This window comes from Peromyscus eremicus, chromosome 5, assembly GCF_949786415.1.
Source record: "Peromyscus eremicus chromosome 5, PerEre_H2_v1, whole genome shotgun sequence".
NCBI lineage: Eukaryota > Metazoa > Chordata > Mammalia > Rodentia > Cricetidae > Peromyscus > Peromyscus eremicus.
Window position 1 is genome coordinate 137,053,269 of NC_081420.1, and position 17,431 is coordinate 137,070,699.

Consider the following 17,431-nt stretch of genomic DNA (forward strand, 5'->3'; position numbering starts at 1 on the left):
AATGCATGCTGGAGAATGTAGTCTCCCAGATGCCCACCTATTCCTAGCTCTTTTCTATTAAAGTTTTCCTATATCCTGTTGAAGCAGGGATGCTTTACAGAGATATAGAAACTGAAATTCTCATCCTGTTCCTGGATATGCTCAAGGATGATAATGTCCTTTGCTTCTTTGATAAAAGAGTGTTATCCATGTGTCCTATCTTGTAGGGTTTTGGTTTGGTTTGGTTTAGTTTGGTTTGGATTTTGAGAAAAGGTCTCATTCAGTTAGCCCAACTGTAGTCCAAACTGGCCTGGTACACACTATGTAGCATAAATTAACCTTAAACTCCTTGCAATCTTCCCAACTGAGATGATAATAGGCATGACCTCTCACACTAGGACTATTTGAACTTTAAAGAGATTTGTTAAAGACTTTATTTTATTTTGTGTGTATAGGTGTTTGCCTGCCTGTAAATCTGTGCACCACGTGTGTAGAGTGTCCTCAGAGGTCAGAGAGGGTGTTGGATCCTCTGGAAGTGGAGTTACAGACAGTTGTGAGCCACCGTGTGGGTGCTGAGAATCAAACCTGGGTCCTCTGAAAGAGCAGTCAATGCTTGTAATCTCTGAGCCATCTTTCCAGTCCCTAGATTTAAAAAAAAAATGAGTCTTTGCCTGCATATATGTATATATGTTCCCCATGTGGGTGTGTGCCTGGTACCCCTGGGACTGGGATGAGAGCTATAGCTGTAAGATTGGAAGATGTCTTGTGAGTGCTAGGAACCCATCTCTGCTCCCCTGCAAAAGCAGCAAGTGCTCGAACATTGAGCTATCTATCCAGCCCCCATTTTGAACCCTTAATCCATGTTTTATTTGTGTGATTTAACAATTTGGGGATTGTTTTGTTTTGTGGGTTTTGTTTTCTTTTGTTGTTTGTTAAAGAAAAGGAGGGACAATAATGAACATAACGGTATACAAGGAGGCTGAAGGTCAAGAGACCCGGGCCATCCTGAATTACATAGTGAAAGACTGTTGTGGAGGGGAGAATGTGTGTGGGAGAGGGGAAGCCATACAAATTAACTACCTAAGGTCAACTTGGTAATTCTACAACCAGTTTTAGTTTCTAGCATAGATTCGCCCCAAACTGAAGGTAAGTTGAAGTAAATCTGAATTGCTTTCCCTGCCTCAGCCCGCCTTTGCCAAGATGATGGTTTGCTGCCCGAAGTTCCTACAAGAGACACTTAAGCCCACTGCCTGTCTCTCCCCTTAAAATCTGACAGCCATGGAGACTGAGCCAAGATTTCCACAATACCCTAAAGGTCATAGTCCCTTGACTGTGTGTCTAAGCTGGGTAGCTCCTGTCTTTAGTAGAAAGCCGAGAAGAACTTCATACAGGATCTATTAAGTGTTGCCTTCTAACTCAGCAATTACGAATGCTTGCTTTCAAAAGTATTTAAGATATCTTAACCAGCAGATGAACTCACCTGGACTCTTCTCAGCCTTCTTCCCATCCTTCCTGCTCCAATTGCTGTACGCCCCAGGCTATGGAGGAATTTTGCAGAACTTTCACAACATATCCTGGAGATAAAGTAAAATACAACAGGAAAATTTTGTGTTAAAAGTAAAATACAAAAAAAAAATTTAACTCCAGCACTCCGGAGGCAGAGGCAGGCAGAGCTCTGTGAGTTCGAGGCCAGCCTGCTCTACAGAGCTAGTTCCAGGACAACCAAGGCTACACAGAGAAACCCTGTCTCAAAAAAAAAACTATTTTTTTAAATCCTGAAGAGAAAAATGTGTGTCAGCAAACTTTTGTTGTTTTATGGGTTTGAAAGGGTGGAGAGAACAAAACACAATATGACAAAGAATTTTTACATCTGTGCAAACTGTAAAAAAAAAAATAAGTGGAGGTACTTTGAAAAAAGCAGAGCAGAAATCAGTGGCCTTGTTTCTCTATGATGGTATTTTCAGGCCCATTTTTTTTTTCATATAATTGAGTAACTTTAAGTTCTGGCAGTTTTGACCACCTCTGGACTCTTTCCTATCTAAAGCTTCAACTTACTGAGCCAAAGGATGTCCAAGAAACACACTGCAAAATCCCCCGGAGAGCATAGAGGGTGAGGGGCTCATAAGCTCCTACCCCTGCTTGGGGAGCTCTTGGCAGCTGATGGCTGCTGGAGGAGGAGAGAGTTTTCTTTAATGGTGTGCCCCAATGAAGGGCCCTCATCCATGTAGAAGGGTGTGCCCCTGGTAGATCCACTGTGCCCCAATGAAGGGCCCTCATCCATGTAGAAGGGTGTGCCCCTGGTAGATCCACTGTGCCCCAATGAAGGGCCCTCATCCATGTAGAAGGGTGTGCCCCTGGTAGATCCACTGTGATCCAATGGAGGACCCTCATCCATGTAGAAGGGTGTGCCCCTGGTAGATCCACTATGCTCCAATGGAAGGCCCTCATCCTTGAGTACATGGGCAGATCACACTGGGCTCAGTGACTCAGGGTTAGGCAGAGACAGGCAGATTTCTGTGAGTTCAAGGCTAGCCAGGTCTATGTAGTGAGTTCCAGGACAGTCAGAACTACATAGTGAGACTCTGTCTCAAAAAGTGGGGAAGGGGCCATAAAGTTGGGAGGGAAGCTAGGAAGTGGGATGAATGTAATCCAAATACATCACATACATGTATGAAATTCTCAAAGAAGTAATTGCAATATTGCATGTCTTTAAAAAAGCCCTCTGAGACATTCAGAAACCCACATCCTACCTGGACTATACCACTAGCTTCCTGTGCTAAACTGGATGAGTTACTTTCCCTCCCCAGAGGGGATTCAACACAGAGCCTCACATGTGCCAGCCAAGTGTTCTAGCCCATGTTTTGCTTTGTTGGCTTCATATAGAGTTGTACTGTGTTGCCCAGGATGAACTCAGTTTCTTATTTCTGCCTCAGCTTCCCAATGGCTGGAAATCCAGGCACAAAGCACCACACTGGGATGGGGTGGTAGACTTGCTAGCCTAGATCTGTATCACCATGCTCAACCATGGGCCCTGTTTTTGTTCTTAATTGGACAACTTCTTCTAAAGGTGCAATGCAATCTCCTCCACACCTTGGGTCCCAGTGAGGTAGGGGCTGAGTTATTCACATTTTCTTAATAGTAAAACTGAGGCTTGAGGTAGAGCTCATGCCTGGGATGCAAGCTATCGCAAACTGAAACTTGATTTTTGTTGGCTGATTTTTAAAAAAACAATTTTTTTTTCAGAGCTGAGGACTGAACCCATGGCCTTACTTGCAAGTCATGTGCTCTATCTCTGAGCTAAAGCCCCAACCTCTTTAAATCATGTTTTAAGGACTTCTTTATTTTATGTTTGTGGGTGTTGTGCCTGCATGCATGGATGTGTGCCACAGCATGCATGGTGTCCACAGATGCAGAAGAGGGTTCTTGTGAGCATGAGAAGAAGGTGTCAGGTACCACCACCCAGAACTGGAGTTACTCTGTGTGGATGCTGGGAACCCAGGTCTCTCCAACAGCAACAAGTGCTCTTACCTGCTGAGCCATCTCTCCAGGCCCTGTTTGTTTGTTTTGTTTTAATACAGTCTCATGTAGCCCAGGGTGGCCTTACTCTGTACCTGAGGCTGGCCATGAACTCTTGATATTCCTTTCTCTTCTTCCCAAATGCTGAGATTACAGGCACATGCCACCACATCCAGCAGTAAACTGCAATGTAAAGAGGTAAAATTCTTGTCCAAAGTCACATATTTGGTATTAGAACACAAGTTTTGTGGGGCTTGCTTTGGCTTTGTTGCAGATTTGCAGAAGCATGTTGCCACTGGGCTGCAAATCCATCACTGTTTGGAAGCCTTGCTGACTGGGTGATCTCTGAGGGACCAACTGTAATGTGCAAAGGTCCATGGCCTATAACTAAGCAGATAGTTCCCAAACTACAAAAACTGAGAAGGATGGGGCGTGAACCCAGATGTGGATCACTTGCTCAGTTTGTCTATGTGTGAAGCTTGAGTTTAACCCTCAGCAAAGACACACACACACACACACACACACACAGAGAGAGAGAGAGAGAGAGAGAGAGAGAGAGAGAGAGAGAGAGAGAGACAGACAGACAGACAGACAGACACACACACAGACACACAGACACAGACAGACAAACTTCCACTTGGCACTTCTGGGTGACTTCATATCCAAATTCTTAGACTCTGCTGCGATATGGAAAAAGGATTGATACCTCACCAGAGGACTATGCTGTGATGTGGAGTAAGAATTGGTACTCTGCCAGAGGACTCCGCTGTGATGTGGAGGAAGGAGGATTGGTACTCTACCAGAGGACTCTACTGTGATGTGGAGTACGGAGGATTGGTACTCTACCAGAGGACTCTGCTGTGATGTGGAGTAAGGATTGGTACTCTACCAGAGGACTCTACTGTGATGTGGAGTACGGAGGATTGGTACTCTACCAGAGGACTCTACTGTGATGTGGAGTACGGAGGATTGGTACTCTACCAGAGGACTCTGCTGTGATGTGGAGTAAGGATTGGTACTCTACCAGAGGACTCTGCTGTGATGTGGAGTAAGGATTGGTACTCTACCAGAGGCACTGTGGGAAGAACATAGGACAAACTGGAGTCACAGGTGAAGAGAGAGAATCATCAGAATTCAATAGCTGATGGAGAGACAGTGAAAGGTGAGAGAAAAGGTTCGAGTCTCTCTATGCAGCCCACACAGGCCTGGGGCTCGCTGTGTAGACCAAGCTGGCCTTGAGTGAGCAGTCTTCCTGCCTTAGCCTCCCGAGGGCCAGGCTTGTGGCAGATGCGGGCACGCCCCACTGAAGTGACGGCCTTACTGCTGCCTTTCCACCAATGAGCCTAGGGACAGGCTGGGGTGTGTGATGGCTATTCTTGGTTGTCAGTGTGACTGTATCTGGAATTAACTAAAACCCAAGCAGCTGGGTACACCTATGAAGGATTTTTTTAAAATTAAATCCTTTGAAGAGGGAAGGTCCACTTTTAATCTGGATCTTTTGAGGTGGGAAGATCTATCTTTAATCTGGGCCACACCTATTGGCAGCCTATATAAAGGACATGGAAGAACGGAGCTTGCTCTCTTTGCCTGCTTGCTCTCACTCTTGGTAGCAAGTCTACTCCTTCACTGGCATTAAAGCCTACTTCTTTGGCTTTCTAGCACATGTATGTATGTATGTATGTATGTGAATATATATATTCATACATATATATATATATATATATATATATATTCACATACACACAGTTCTGTTCCTCTAGAGAACCCTAATAGAGATATTAAGTTCTATTTGGCAGTGGAAGGTACCCATGATTCACCCAGGCAAAGATGTCCAATGGTCCCCATTGAGCTGAAGCACCAAGAGATTTTAGAAACTGGGGACAGCATTACTGATGGCTGAGGGAGCTGCTGCTTTAGGGAAAGTGGCAAAGAGCTGAAGCCAGAACTAGGAAAAAGCTTCCCCTGAGCTCTAGGCTAGAGCTGGAAGAGGAGCAGCCCAGCTTTAGAGGAAGGGCTAGGACTTCTGGAAGCTGAGCATTTGGAGGGTTGTGGTCTTTGTGAGCAGTCAAGCAAGAAAGGAATGCACAAGGTCTTTGGGCTATCACAGTGACCTTGGAGAATGCTGTTTCTGTGGTATAAGAGGCCAGGAGCCAGAGCTAAATAAGTCCACGAAACTTAGCAACAGCTAGAGGAAGGAGGAGTTCCAGAGAGACCTACATGTGCTTAAATGTCGTTGCGTTCTTTTGGAAAGACCTTATCTGTAGACTGGGGATCTGCATGAGGTCCTGGGTTCAGGTCCCCTCACCCATCTGTAAGCCCTGGGAGGAGCTCAGCTTTAGATAGCTGGAGGAACAATGCATTCCTCATTGTTGTCTGATCATCTCAGGGGCCCTCCTCCTCTTCCTGACATGTCTTCGCTGATGTGGAATGCTTTGGGGGAGTGGATCCTTTTGAAGCATGCCAAATTCCAGCTGGTCACCACTGTAAGAATGAAAGGCCTTGGCATGTCACCCTATTAGCGTTAACTGTCAACTTGACACAGCCCAGAATCACCTGGGAAGGGCGTCTCAACTGAGGGATTGCCCACATCAGATTGACCTGAAGACATGTATGGGGGAGGTTTTCTTGATTGTTGGCAGAGGGTTCGTGCCACTGCACGGCACCCTTCCGTGGGTGGGTGGTCCTGGGCTGTGGAAGAAAGCGACTTAAGCATGAGCTTGTGAGCCAGCTATCCAGCAGCATCCCCCATGCTTCCTGCTGTAATTCTTTGGCTGGGAGTTCCTTGGTTAAAGGCAATGCTATGTGCAATAGCAAGCAGGCCTACCTGCAAGTTTCTGCTTGAATTCTTGTCCTAACCACCCTCAATGACCGTAATCCAGAAGTATCAGCCAGATCCATCCTTTCCTAAGTTGCTTTTGGTCAGAGCATTTTATCACAGCAACAGAAGTTGCAGGAATTATGACATCCTTGCTCCCTAGCAAGACATCCCCAGAACTTACCTTCCCCCTCCTCAGGGGGTATAGGGCCTCTAAATACTGTCTCTTCCAATAAATTGCAAGCCAGGTCAGCATCTTCCTGCAAACAAGAGCTCAGAGGTCATGCTGCAGAAGCTCCTGGCAAAAGGGGCCTCTGGGGCTGCCAGCCCAAGGCCAGGCAAGGAAACCCTTCTGAAGATGGTATTGTCCACTGTGGACTCGGAAACTGGTCATCCTGGGGTCGCTTTTTCAATCCTGCCTTCAAATCAGCCAAAAGCGCCTCCTTGGTCGAGCCTGTCCGACTCCCAGGGTCACAGCTGTTTGCCCAACCCTCTCCCTGGATCCGAAGACCCTCCCCTCCATCTTCTCTCCAACTGAGCATGTGACTCTCTCTTCTTAAACTGTTTACATGAGACAAGGTCTCCCTATGTAACCTTGTGCGATCATGCCCGGCTCATCTTTGTAAGTTATTTTACAATTTTGTTTGGTGTGTGTGTGTGCACGTCAAAGTCTGAGGACAACTTTCTGTAGTTGGACCTCTCCTTCCACCTTGTTGAGGGAGGAGCTCTCTTGTTTCTGCCACTCCGCATACTCCAAGCTATACCTCCTTCCTGGCCCAGGAGTTCCCAGGTGATTCTCCTGCCTTTGTTGTCTTTCATTACAGATGTGAGCCACTTCATCCAGCTTTTTGTGGGTTCCAAGGATTAAACTCATGTCGCCTTGCTTGCTTGGCAAGAATTTTCACACACTGAGCCACCATGCACTGAGCCCCGCTCCCACACACTTTTTCTTTTGAGACAGTACCTCATCAGGTTTGCCCAGGCTCATTTCGAACTCAGGCTTCAAACCTGGACTGTCTTGCCCCAGCTGCTGAAGTGGGTGGGATTACAGGTCTCTACTACAGACCTGGCTTTCAATTTCTTTTAACATTTGAGTGTTTATTGTGTCTAGGCGCTGTTCAGTTGCAGGAATTATGACCAGGAGCAAGCTTCCTTGCTTTATTCTGCATCTCAATACCTGTTGTGTCTGCCCTACATCTCTTCCATGGCAGTTCCTCGGTTCTGTAGAAAGATGCAACCTGATTGCCATGCCTTTATCAGTGGCTACTCAGATCTTGAACTCACACATTCAGTTCTCAGGCAGAGGGATAGTCTCTGATAGAGAGAGGGCCTGCCCACTCATCCTTTGGCTGAACCATATGTGCCTGAAGTGACACACCGATATTCAAGAACCCCAGGGACAGGGCCAAAAGGAGGCTGTAGGTAGAGAGTGTAGTAAGAGGTTGCGAGGTTCAAAACCACAGGCATTCCTTCCCTACATCTAAATATTCTATGTCCTGCCCCCATTCCCAACTTGGGGACTCCCATAGAGATGCTTCTGTTGAACCTCACATTCCCTTTCCATGTCAAATGTCCCTAATCTGTGATCTCTTTCTCATGAAGACCAACTCCTTCCCCCTCACTAACACTAAATATCCCCTCCTGTAAGAGAGACCTGGCCATGATGTCTCTAAACCCTTTCCTTCTGGAACTCTTCTGAATTCCACATGTTCATGGTCTACACTGTGCCCCCAGGGAAAGCAACCCACAAACCAAGGTAGCGAGAGCAGACCAGTACAGCCATTCTACCTCTTTCCTCTCTGTCACTCATCCCGAGAGATGCCCGTCATGGATTGAACCAGGGAAAAGTATTACCTCTTTCATATGCCGAACACCCTAGGCACCCCACCATCTTGACCCTTTTCCCGCTCAGGTCTTGCTGTTCCCAAGCCTATGTTGCCCTGGCACAGAAAACACCTAGCAGATAGCTGGGCGTGTAGGTCAATGGTAGGCAGAGTGCTCACCTATTGTGTGTGAAGCCCCAGGCTTCACCTCCAGTGTAGGGCGAAAAGGGACAAGGCAAAACACTGACGCTGACTTGGGAACAGGGATTGAAATCTCACCAATCCCTGAGGGACCTGAGCACTAAATCCTACCAATCCCTGAGCACAAAAACCCACCAATCCCAAACCACCCTGGAAAGCTCAGCCCCCCTCCCCACCCTATATAAGCTCCACACCCTATTCAACTTGCTGCCACCTCACCCTAGAGGCAGCTGTCCCCCTGGATTCTTCCTTCCCAATAAATCTCTTGAATGAGATTTGAGTGATGACTTTTCCCAGAGTGGAACGGAGCAGAGAAGTAACAATTTTTGCCGGAGCCGAGAGGAGCAGAACTGTAACACTTTCACAGGGGAAACCTTCCCCTTGCAAAACAGAGTTGTTACACTGAGTGGGGACCTAAGCAGAGCTTGAACACTTTTGCTAGGGAAACTTTCCCTTAAGTGGAGGAGAGCTGTAATACTTCACCCGACCTGAGCAGAGCTGTAACAACTTTGCCGGGGAAACCCTCCCTTGTCAGGGCAGAGTTGTTACAATGGAAAAACCTTTCCCTGCAGCAGAGTAATGAGTCAATTCCACGGAGTCTGCCTGATAATCAAAGGGATTTATTTTGGGTTAACTCACAACAAGCATGAGGGAGTTGGTCACAGGATCCAAGGGGTGGGGCGCGGTCCAACGAGGCTCTCTGGAGAACTCTGTCTTGATCCACAGCACCAGCGTCCAGCATCCAAGACCACAGCGACCACATAAGCATCCCAGGTCTTAAGGAGGACCCCCTCAGCCACGCCCCCAGAGGGTGAGCAGGTACCTAGCAGTTACCTGCTGCCTACTAGGGACGATGCTTCAGGGGTAAGGCACACACAACCACCCCTACAGCAGAGCTGTAAGCTACTACCCTTACGGTGACTTTGTGGTATTCCTTGGCTCCCGACTGCCAGAATACCTTTCCATCTGAGCTGCAATACTTACACCCAGCTGTGCAAAATAAACCAAACACACTCCTAGAATATAGTTCATAGCTGGTACCAAATTTATTTTCAGGGGAATCAGAGCAAAGGTCCTTGGGTTGCTGGGACCTGGGCTCTGGAATCGGAACTCCAAACGTCACATTCTGTCTTTATGTGGTTATTTCATACCAGGACCCCACTCTCTGAGCTTCATTTCCATCATCTGTGAATGGGAACAACAACATCCATTTCACTTTCTCTCACTATCCCTCACTAACTCCCCCTGGAGGTAGTGAGATAAAGTGAAATACTCAGTGCCTGCCATACAGGAAGACGTGCGTTCTGTCATTCAGCAAATAGACCTTGAAGTGCCTCTGATGTGCCGGGCCTTGGAGATTGAGCAGCTAAAAGCAGAGTTCCTGTATTCATACATCTTGTGGCTAATTTGGGGGCTGAAATAGATAAAACTCAGTAAATAATGAAGGCAAAGTAAATACTAGATGCTATAAAAAGAAGAGAAGGCTGGAAAGTGGTTGGTCTTTTTTTTTGTTTGGTGAGATTTCTCTCAGCTAAGGATCTGAAGAAATCCTAGTGAAGTAAAAAAGGAGTCTTGCAGACATTGAACTCGGAGAGTTACAGGCAGGGGAACCAGGACCCGATGATTTCAGGGTTTCAGTTTGAGACCTAGGTCTCCTTATACTACCTTTGTCTGTTTGTCTGTATGGTTGTTTTTTGTTTGTTTTTGTTTTTTGTTTTGAGACAGGATTTCTCTGTGGAACAGTCCTAGCTGTCCTGGGACTGGCTTTGTAGACCAGGCTAGCCTCGAACTCACAGAGATCCACCTGCCTCTGCCTCCCAAGTGCTGGGATCAAAGGCGTGCGCCACCACTGCCGGGCTTGTCTGTATGTTTTTTTAAGACAGGGTCCCATGTAGCCCTGGCTGTCCTGGAACTCTCTATGTAGCCCAGGCTGGCCTCAAACTCACAAAGATCTGCCTGCCTCTGCCTCTTGAGTGCTTTGCTGGCCTCTTCTCCCCACGCATAGTTCTTCAACTTTCAGGAGAGTATAACCCATTACTCTTTCTTATTCACCCTCCCTGTTCCTTTAGACCTCCTCAGCCCTCCTCATAGCCCTATTTCTTATTTGCATGTGTGTAAGATATGAGTGTGTGTGTGTTTGTGCATATGTACAGGTAGAAACGAGAGCTGTTTGATATCAGACATCTTCCCCTATTGATCTCCACTTTTTTTTTTTTTTGAAAGACGGGGTCTCTCACTGAACTTAGGCCTCACAGAAGCTAGACTAGATGGCCAGCTTAGTTCTTGAGATCTGCTTGTTTCTAGCCTCTCCTCCGTCCATTCTCCAGCACGAGGGATACAGGCACACACCACAGCACACACGAGAGTCTTGGTTTTTATGGTCTTTCTGTGGGTGTTGGAGATCTCAGCTCGGGTCTTCATGCTTGTGTGACAAACACATTCCTAGCTGAGCCCTCTCCCCAGCTCTTCTTAGTCTCCCCTCTGCTTTCATGTTTGCACACTCACTCACCTTTAAATCTAGTTTTCACATATGAGAGAAAGCATGCGCTATACCTCTGAGTTTGCCTTATTTCACTTAACTGATCTCCACCCAGATTCATCCATTTCCTTCTGGATGTCATCATTTAATTCTTCTTTACAGCTGAATAAAATTCCCTTGTATGCACACAAAAATCCCACTATGTATGCGTATCCTATAGTCACCCATCTGTTGATGGGTACCTGGGCTGACTGCTTATCTTGGGGACTGTGTAGAGTGCATCAATAAACACACATGTGCAAGTATCTCTGTGGTGTTCTGACATGGAATCCTTGGACTGGGCATGGGACCACAAGCCTTTAACCCCAGCTCTCAAGAGGCAGAAAGGCAGGTGGATCTCTGTGAGTTTGAGGCCAGCCTGGTCTACATCGTGAGTTCCAGGACAGCCAGGACAACACAGGAAGACCCTGTCTCAAACAAACAAACATTTGTTGGCCATCTGTATTTCTTCCTTTGAGAACTGTCCCTTCACTGGTCCATTTATTGATTGGATAGTTTAATTCTGGCATTTAATTCCTGGAGGTTTTTTTTTAATAGATTCTAGATACTAATCTCCTGTCAGATACATAGTTGCAAATCCTTTTCTCCCATTCAGGAGGCTGTCTGTTCATTCTGCTGATTGTTTCCTGTGCTGTGGGGGAAAAAAAGCTTTTAATGTCATGCAGTCCAGTTCAACAATTCTTAGGCTTATTTCGTGAGAATTGGAGTCTTTTTCAGAAAGTCCTTGCATATGCCTGTATCTTTTGGTGATGTAGTTAACCAGTGAGTTTAATTAGGGTTACTTGGAAGGGCATAGGTAAAGATAGTTACCGAAGCTTGAGCAACTTATCAGGACTATACCACTGAAATATATACATATAATACATATATAGGTATCTAATACATAACATAATATAACATAAACAATATATAATAATAATACCAATGAAGAAAATGTCTTTCCCTCCCCCAACAGCCATTAGCTGCCTATGGATCCTCAGGGAAGGGTGTGGCCCTGTTAGTTCCTCACCCTTAGCAACTGTGGCACTATTTGAAAGGATGAGAAGGATTGTTGGAGGAAGTATGTCTCTGAGGGTGAGCTTTGAGGTTTCAAAAGCCCGAGCCAGCCCCAGGCTCGCCCTCTCTCTCTCTCTCTCTCTCTCTCTCTCTGCCTATGGATCAGGATGTTGTGCTTAAGCTACTGCTCTAGTCCCATGCTCCCTGCCGTGATAATAATGGACTAAACCTCTGAAACTGTAAGTGAGGCCCCAGTTAAATGCTTTCTTTTATAAGAGTTGCCTTGGTCATGGCGTCCCTTCACAGCCCTAGAACAGTGACTAAGACACTCGGGAGAGGTCACGTGAGTCCCCACTCCCTCCATGAAAGAATTTTAATGGGCTCTATCTTTTCCCCTGTTTTTATTTTATGTGTGTGATGTTTTGCTTGCTTGTATGTTTGTGCAGCCAGCTCCTTTGAGGTGTCACTATTCCTTGTGAAAAACACCCTGAATTTTTTACTTTTATTTATTTACTTGCCCTAAATCAAATCCACCCTACTCATTTTAAAAATAGAATCAGCCGGACTACAAAATGAGTTCCAGAACAGCCAGGCCTGTTACACATGGAAATCTTGTCTCGAAAAACAAAAAAATAAATGAATAAAAATTGACTCAGAGCCAAGCATGATGGTGCATATCTGTAATCCTAACATTCGGGGGCCTAAGACAAGGCAGAGGCCAGCCTGGGCTGCTACAACTAAGTCCAGCGTCATAAGAAAGAGGCCACCACCCAGCTGAAAGTGTCTTGACAAGGCGAAACTTTACTCTTAGTCAAGAGGGTGTGCTGCTCACAAAGACAAAGGAACAAGCGCTCGGAGCAGGAAGTACTTTTCATTCTAGTGTGGGTGGTCACTGGGTCTTTTGCCAATCCCGCCCGCCCCCCCCCCCAACTTCACAATCATTCACGATCGGCTGGTTTCTAAAAAATCAGCACAAAGGAAATGGAGAAAAGCAGGAAGGGGTCAGCCACTTACTTCACCAAAGTTAGGGAAACGCAGCAGGGCTTTTGTGGAAACAAAGATTTAGCCTGGTGGGGTGCAATAAGAGAATTGCATAGAAGTCTTGTATGGTGAGGGAGATAAGAAGACTTTAACTATTTGTTGTAAACACATAAGTTTTAGTGTTTGATAGAAAAGACTAATGTGGGCTGGAGAGGTGGCTTAGTGGCACTTGTTCTTCCAGAGGACCCAGGTTTGATCCCCAGCACCCACATGGTTGTTCACAACCATCTGTAACTCCAGTTGCAGGGTACCTAATGCCCTCTTCTGACCTCCTTGAACACCAATCACATGTGGTACACATATATACATTCAGGCAAAACACTCATATATAAAATGAATAAATCTAATACATTTAAAAAAAAAAGAAAAGACTAATGTTTAATATTTCTTACAGGATCACACCCAAAACACAATACCTCAAAATAGCAGAAAACAAACAGACAAACAATAACAATGGGGTTGGAGAGGTAGCTGAGTGGCAGTCACTTTCCAGAGGTCCCAGGTTCCATTCTCAGTACCCACATGGTGGATTACAACTGTCTGTAACTCCAGTTCCAGAAATCCCAACTCTCTTCTGGCCTCTTTGGGGACCAGGCATGAAAGTCATGGAGAGACATACTGTGAGGGCCTAGACTTGACTTTACAGGCTCCATCTTAGGGAAAGGGCCACCATCTCAGACCACCTGCTGTAATTTAGTTCCAGGAAGGACCTCAGGAATGTGCCATGACAACTTAGAACCGATACAGAGCAGTATCCTTCTGCAGACATCCTGTCTGTGGTTTATGGCCCTTGAAGATATCTAGATAATCCTGCTGAGCAGTCCAGATTCCTGTTCAGCTGGTTGTGGTTCCCCGGCAAAAGTCTAACCCAATGGTTTCAAATGTGGTTTCACACCCAAAGTCTAGACCAATAGTTCCAAAAAATCACTTTGCCCCCTATCCCTTCTACCCAATCCCAAGTTGCCAATTCCTGGCTTGTGGTTTTTCCCTATTAAAAACTCTACACCTGGGCTCGTGGCCACTGCCACATTTCCTTCCATCTGCCGGGTGGTGGCCCAGGTTGAACCTGAATAAAAGGACCCTTGTGTGCTTGCATCGGAAACTGGCTCCTTGGTGGTCTCTGGGTGTTTCCGCGAAACAGGTACAACAATACATAAAGTAAAACACCCATATACATAAAACAAAATATGAAAAATACCTACAATAACAAAACACCCACCCAAAACAAATACACACACATAAAAACTAACCTAATTGCTACCAGGCAGTAGTGGTGCATGCCTTTAACCCTAGCATGCAGGATGCAGAGGCAGGAGGATCTCCGTGAGTCCAAGGCCAACCTGGTCTACAGAGTGAGTTCCAGGACAACCAGGGCTACACAGAGAAACCCTATCTTGAAACAGACAAAAAACAAACAAACACAATATCAACAAAACAACAAACAAAAAACAAACAAACAAAAAACTAAACTAATTGAATAATGCTGAATTTTGCAGGAATCCCGTCTGTCTGTCTGTCTGTCTGTCTGTCTGTCTGTCTCTCTCTCTCTCTCTCTCTCTCTCCTGAGGCAGGATCTCAAATGATCTAGGCTGGTCTCATTTTTGCTATGTAGCTGAGGATGATCTTAAGTTTGTGATGCTCCTGTGTCAACCCCAAGTGCAGGATCACAGGGGTCTGGTGACACAGACACACCGGGTTTGTGCTATGCCGGGTACAGACAGAGCCCAGGGCTTCCTGCAGGATAGGCAAGCACTCTGCCAACTGCGCTTCACTGTCGACCCAGGAATCCCTTTTATAATGAACCCAAAGCCAATTCCGCCAGCTTCCAGACAGATTCCTGGTCGTTAGTATTCAGATATGCACAGTTTGGGGGTGGGAGAGAGGAGGTCCACGACAGATGGAGGAGTTGGGGACATTCTATCTCTCCTGGCAGAGTGAATGTTCTCTCTGACATAGAGCAAGACCTGCAACCCTCCCTTCCTGTCAGGCCAAGGCCTTTGACCAAACGAAGCACAGTGGGAGTGCCTGGCGTGGGGGAGGCTACATCTCCACTGGGTTGCCCTTCCTCAGGCCCCAGGTGATATATATTGCTGAGATTGCTGTCCCCTACTTCCCCTAGAGCTCCTTCCTCCCCTTCCCATCCCTTATCTTCCCACATAGAGAAAGGGGAAATACTAAAACCGACTCTAACCTATTGCATTACCGTGTTTCTGTTAATATTAAAAATTGCTAAGATACAGGCCGGGCAGTGGTGGCACACGCCTTTAATCCCAGCACTCGGGAGGCAGAGCCGGGCGGATCTCTGTGAGTTCGAGGCCAGCCTGGACTACCAAGTGAGTTCCAGGAAGCAAAGCTACACAGAGAAACCCTGTCTCGAAAAACCAAAAAAAAAAAAAAAAAAAATTGCTAAGATACAACTAAAAAGACCTATGAGGGGTTGGGGAGATGGCCCAATAGGTGGAGTGTCTGTGCACGAATATAGGACCCGGATTTGGATCCTCCTCTACACCCACATCAAGGCTAGATATGGCTTGGGTCTGTAACTTCAGAGCCGGGGGCATGGAGAGGAAACAGGAATGTTCCCAAGGATCCCAGAGTTTACTAGCCAGCCAGTCTAACTGACCAGTGAGGTTCGGGTTCATTGAGAAACCTGTCTAAAATGATAAGGTGGGGAGTGACAAAGGAAGACGTCTAACATTGACCTCTGCCTTCCACTTGAATGTATGCAGGTGTGTGCACACACACCCACACACATCCACACAACTGTGCAGCACACTCAGATTTCTAGCTACATTAAAATAACTTTAACTCCATTAACACTTTTTAGGAATAACCAAAGATAGTTAACTCTTCTTATTCAAATTATAAAAGCAAACAGATAAACAAAAACAATCAATAACAACCTCCATGGTGTTTATGTTTTATAATTTAAGAATCCATGTTCCTTTCTTTATAAAAAATTTTATTTAGTCCAAGTACAGGTCTGGGTCCAATCTAGTGGCTGTGGCCCTCTGAACTGCCTGAGCATCCAGATTTGCATTTCTGTGTCTGGTAGCATTTTGATTTATCATGGCTAATCTATGATCAGAAGAAATTCAGCTAAGGGCTCAGCAGGTTACTGACAAGTGTCTGGAAAGTGTGAGGAGAAGCCTGGGTTTAGCCATCGAGTCTCAGGGTTTAGGAATCAACACCATCACTATGCTGGATGAACAAGGGGAACAACTAAACCACACAGAAGGCACAGACCAAATAAAGACACAAGAAAGGCAGAGAAGCCGGGCGGTGGTGGCACACACCTTTAATCCCATCACTCGGAAGGCAGAGGCAGGCGGATCTCTGTGAGTTCGAGGCCAGCCTGGGCTACAGAGAAGTGAGTTCCAGGACAGAGAACACAGAGAAACCCTGTCTCGGAAAAAAAAAAAAAAAAAAAAGAAAAAGAAAAACAAAGAAAGGCAGAGAAGACTCTAACGCAACTCACCAAATGCTGTGGCCTCTGCATTGGTTTGTCCTTGTAATAGGACAAAGAATTTTGAGTCTGGAAAGACCTATGAGGCAACATGGGGAGATGGTGGAGACAACTCACCTAGCAATGTGGTATCTAAGCAATCAGGCCGGTAACAATGATCAGTTTCAGCAAAGCACGGAAGCCAGTGGTGGAGACATTAAGTGTACAACTACTGATGCCAGAGAAGATGAGATGGAAAAGAACCTGACTCAAGTGGGCAGTATCCTGGGCAACCTCAACAACACGGCCCTGGGGGGCTGGAGAGATGGCCCAGTGGTTAAGAGCACTGGCTGCTCTTCCAGGGCACTGGGGTTCAATTCTTAGCACCTACGTGGAGGCTTACTACTGTCTGTAACTCCAGTCACAGAGTACCTGAAGCCTCTGTGTGAAGACATACACATAAAATATAGTTTTAGAGGAGGAGGAGGAGACAAAGCAGGAGGAGGAGGAGGAAGAAAGAAAAGAAAAGAAGAGAAGAGAAGAGAAGAGGAAAGAAAAGAAAAGAAAAGAAAAGAAAAGAAAAGAAAAGAAAAGAAAAGAAAAGAAAAGAAAAGAAAAGAAAAGAAAAAGAAGGGGTGGTGGTGGTGGTGGTGACAGTGGCGGCGGGGGCAGCAGCAGCCCTAGATATGAGCAATGAAGCTGATGCTCACAGCCAGCAAGCAAATGCAGAGGATCACAGAAAAAGCTGACACCAATAAAGATGGTGTTGACACTGCCAATACAAGAACAAAGAAACTCATTGACACCTAAAGCTACTCCATACTTCTTCATCAGTTCCTCAGTCCTCTAGCTCTTCCTAAGTCATTACCTGTTCAGAGTCTGAAAGTTTGGCCCCACACCCTTGGAAGTGGAGATATTGAGAAAGAAGGACCAGACACCTCCCTACTTTTTTATTTTCTGTCCTTCGAGGGTAGGTTCCTGCTCAGGCTTCCTTCCAGTCTTTTCTCTTTCAGTTCACACTCTTGGGCTGCCTTCCATACATCACACATAGTCTCTTCATCTGCTTCCCTTAGCTT

General features: G+C 46.1%; 1 pseudogene; it reads left to right on the top strand.

The window, feature by feature from the left end:
• The first annotated feature begins 15,979 nt into the window (after positions 1 to 15,979).
• Positions 15,980 to 17,165, top strand: LOC131910832 (synaptosomal-associated protein 23-like; annotated as a pseudogene).
• The last annotated feature ends 266 nt before the right edge of the window (positions 17,166 to 17,431 follow it).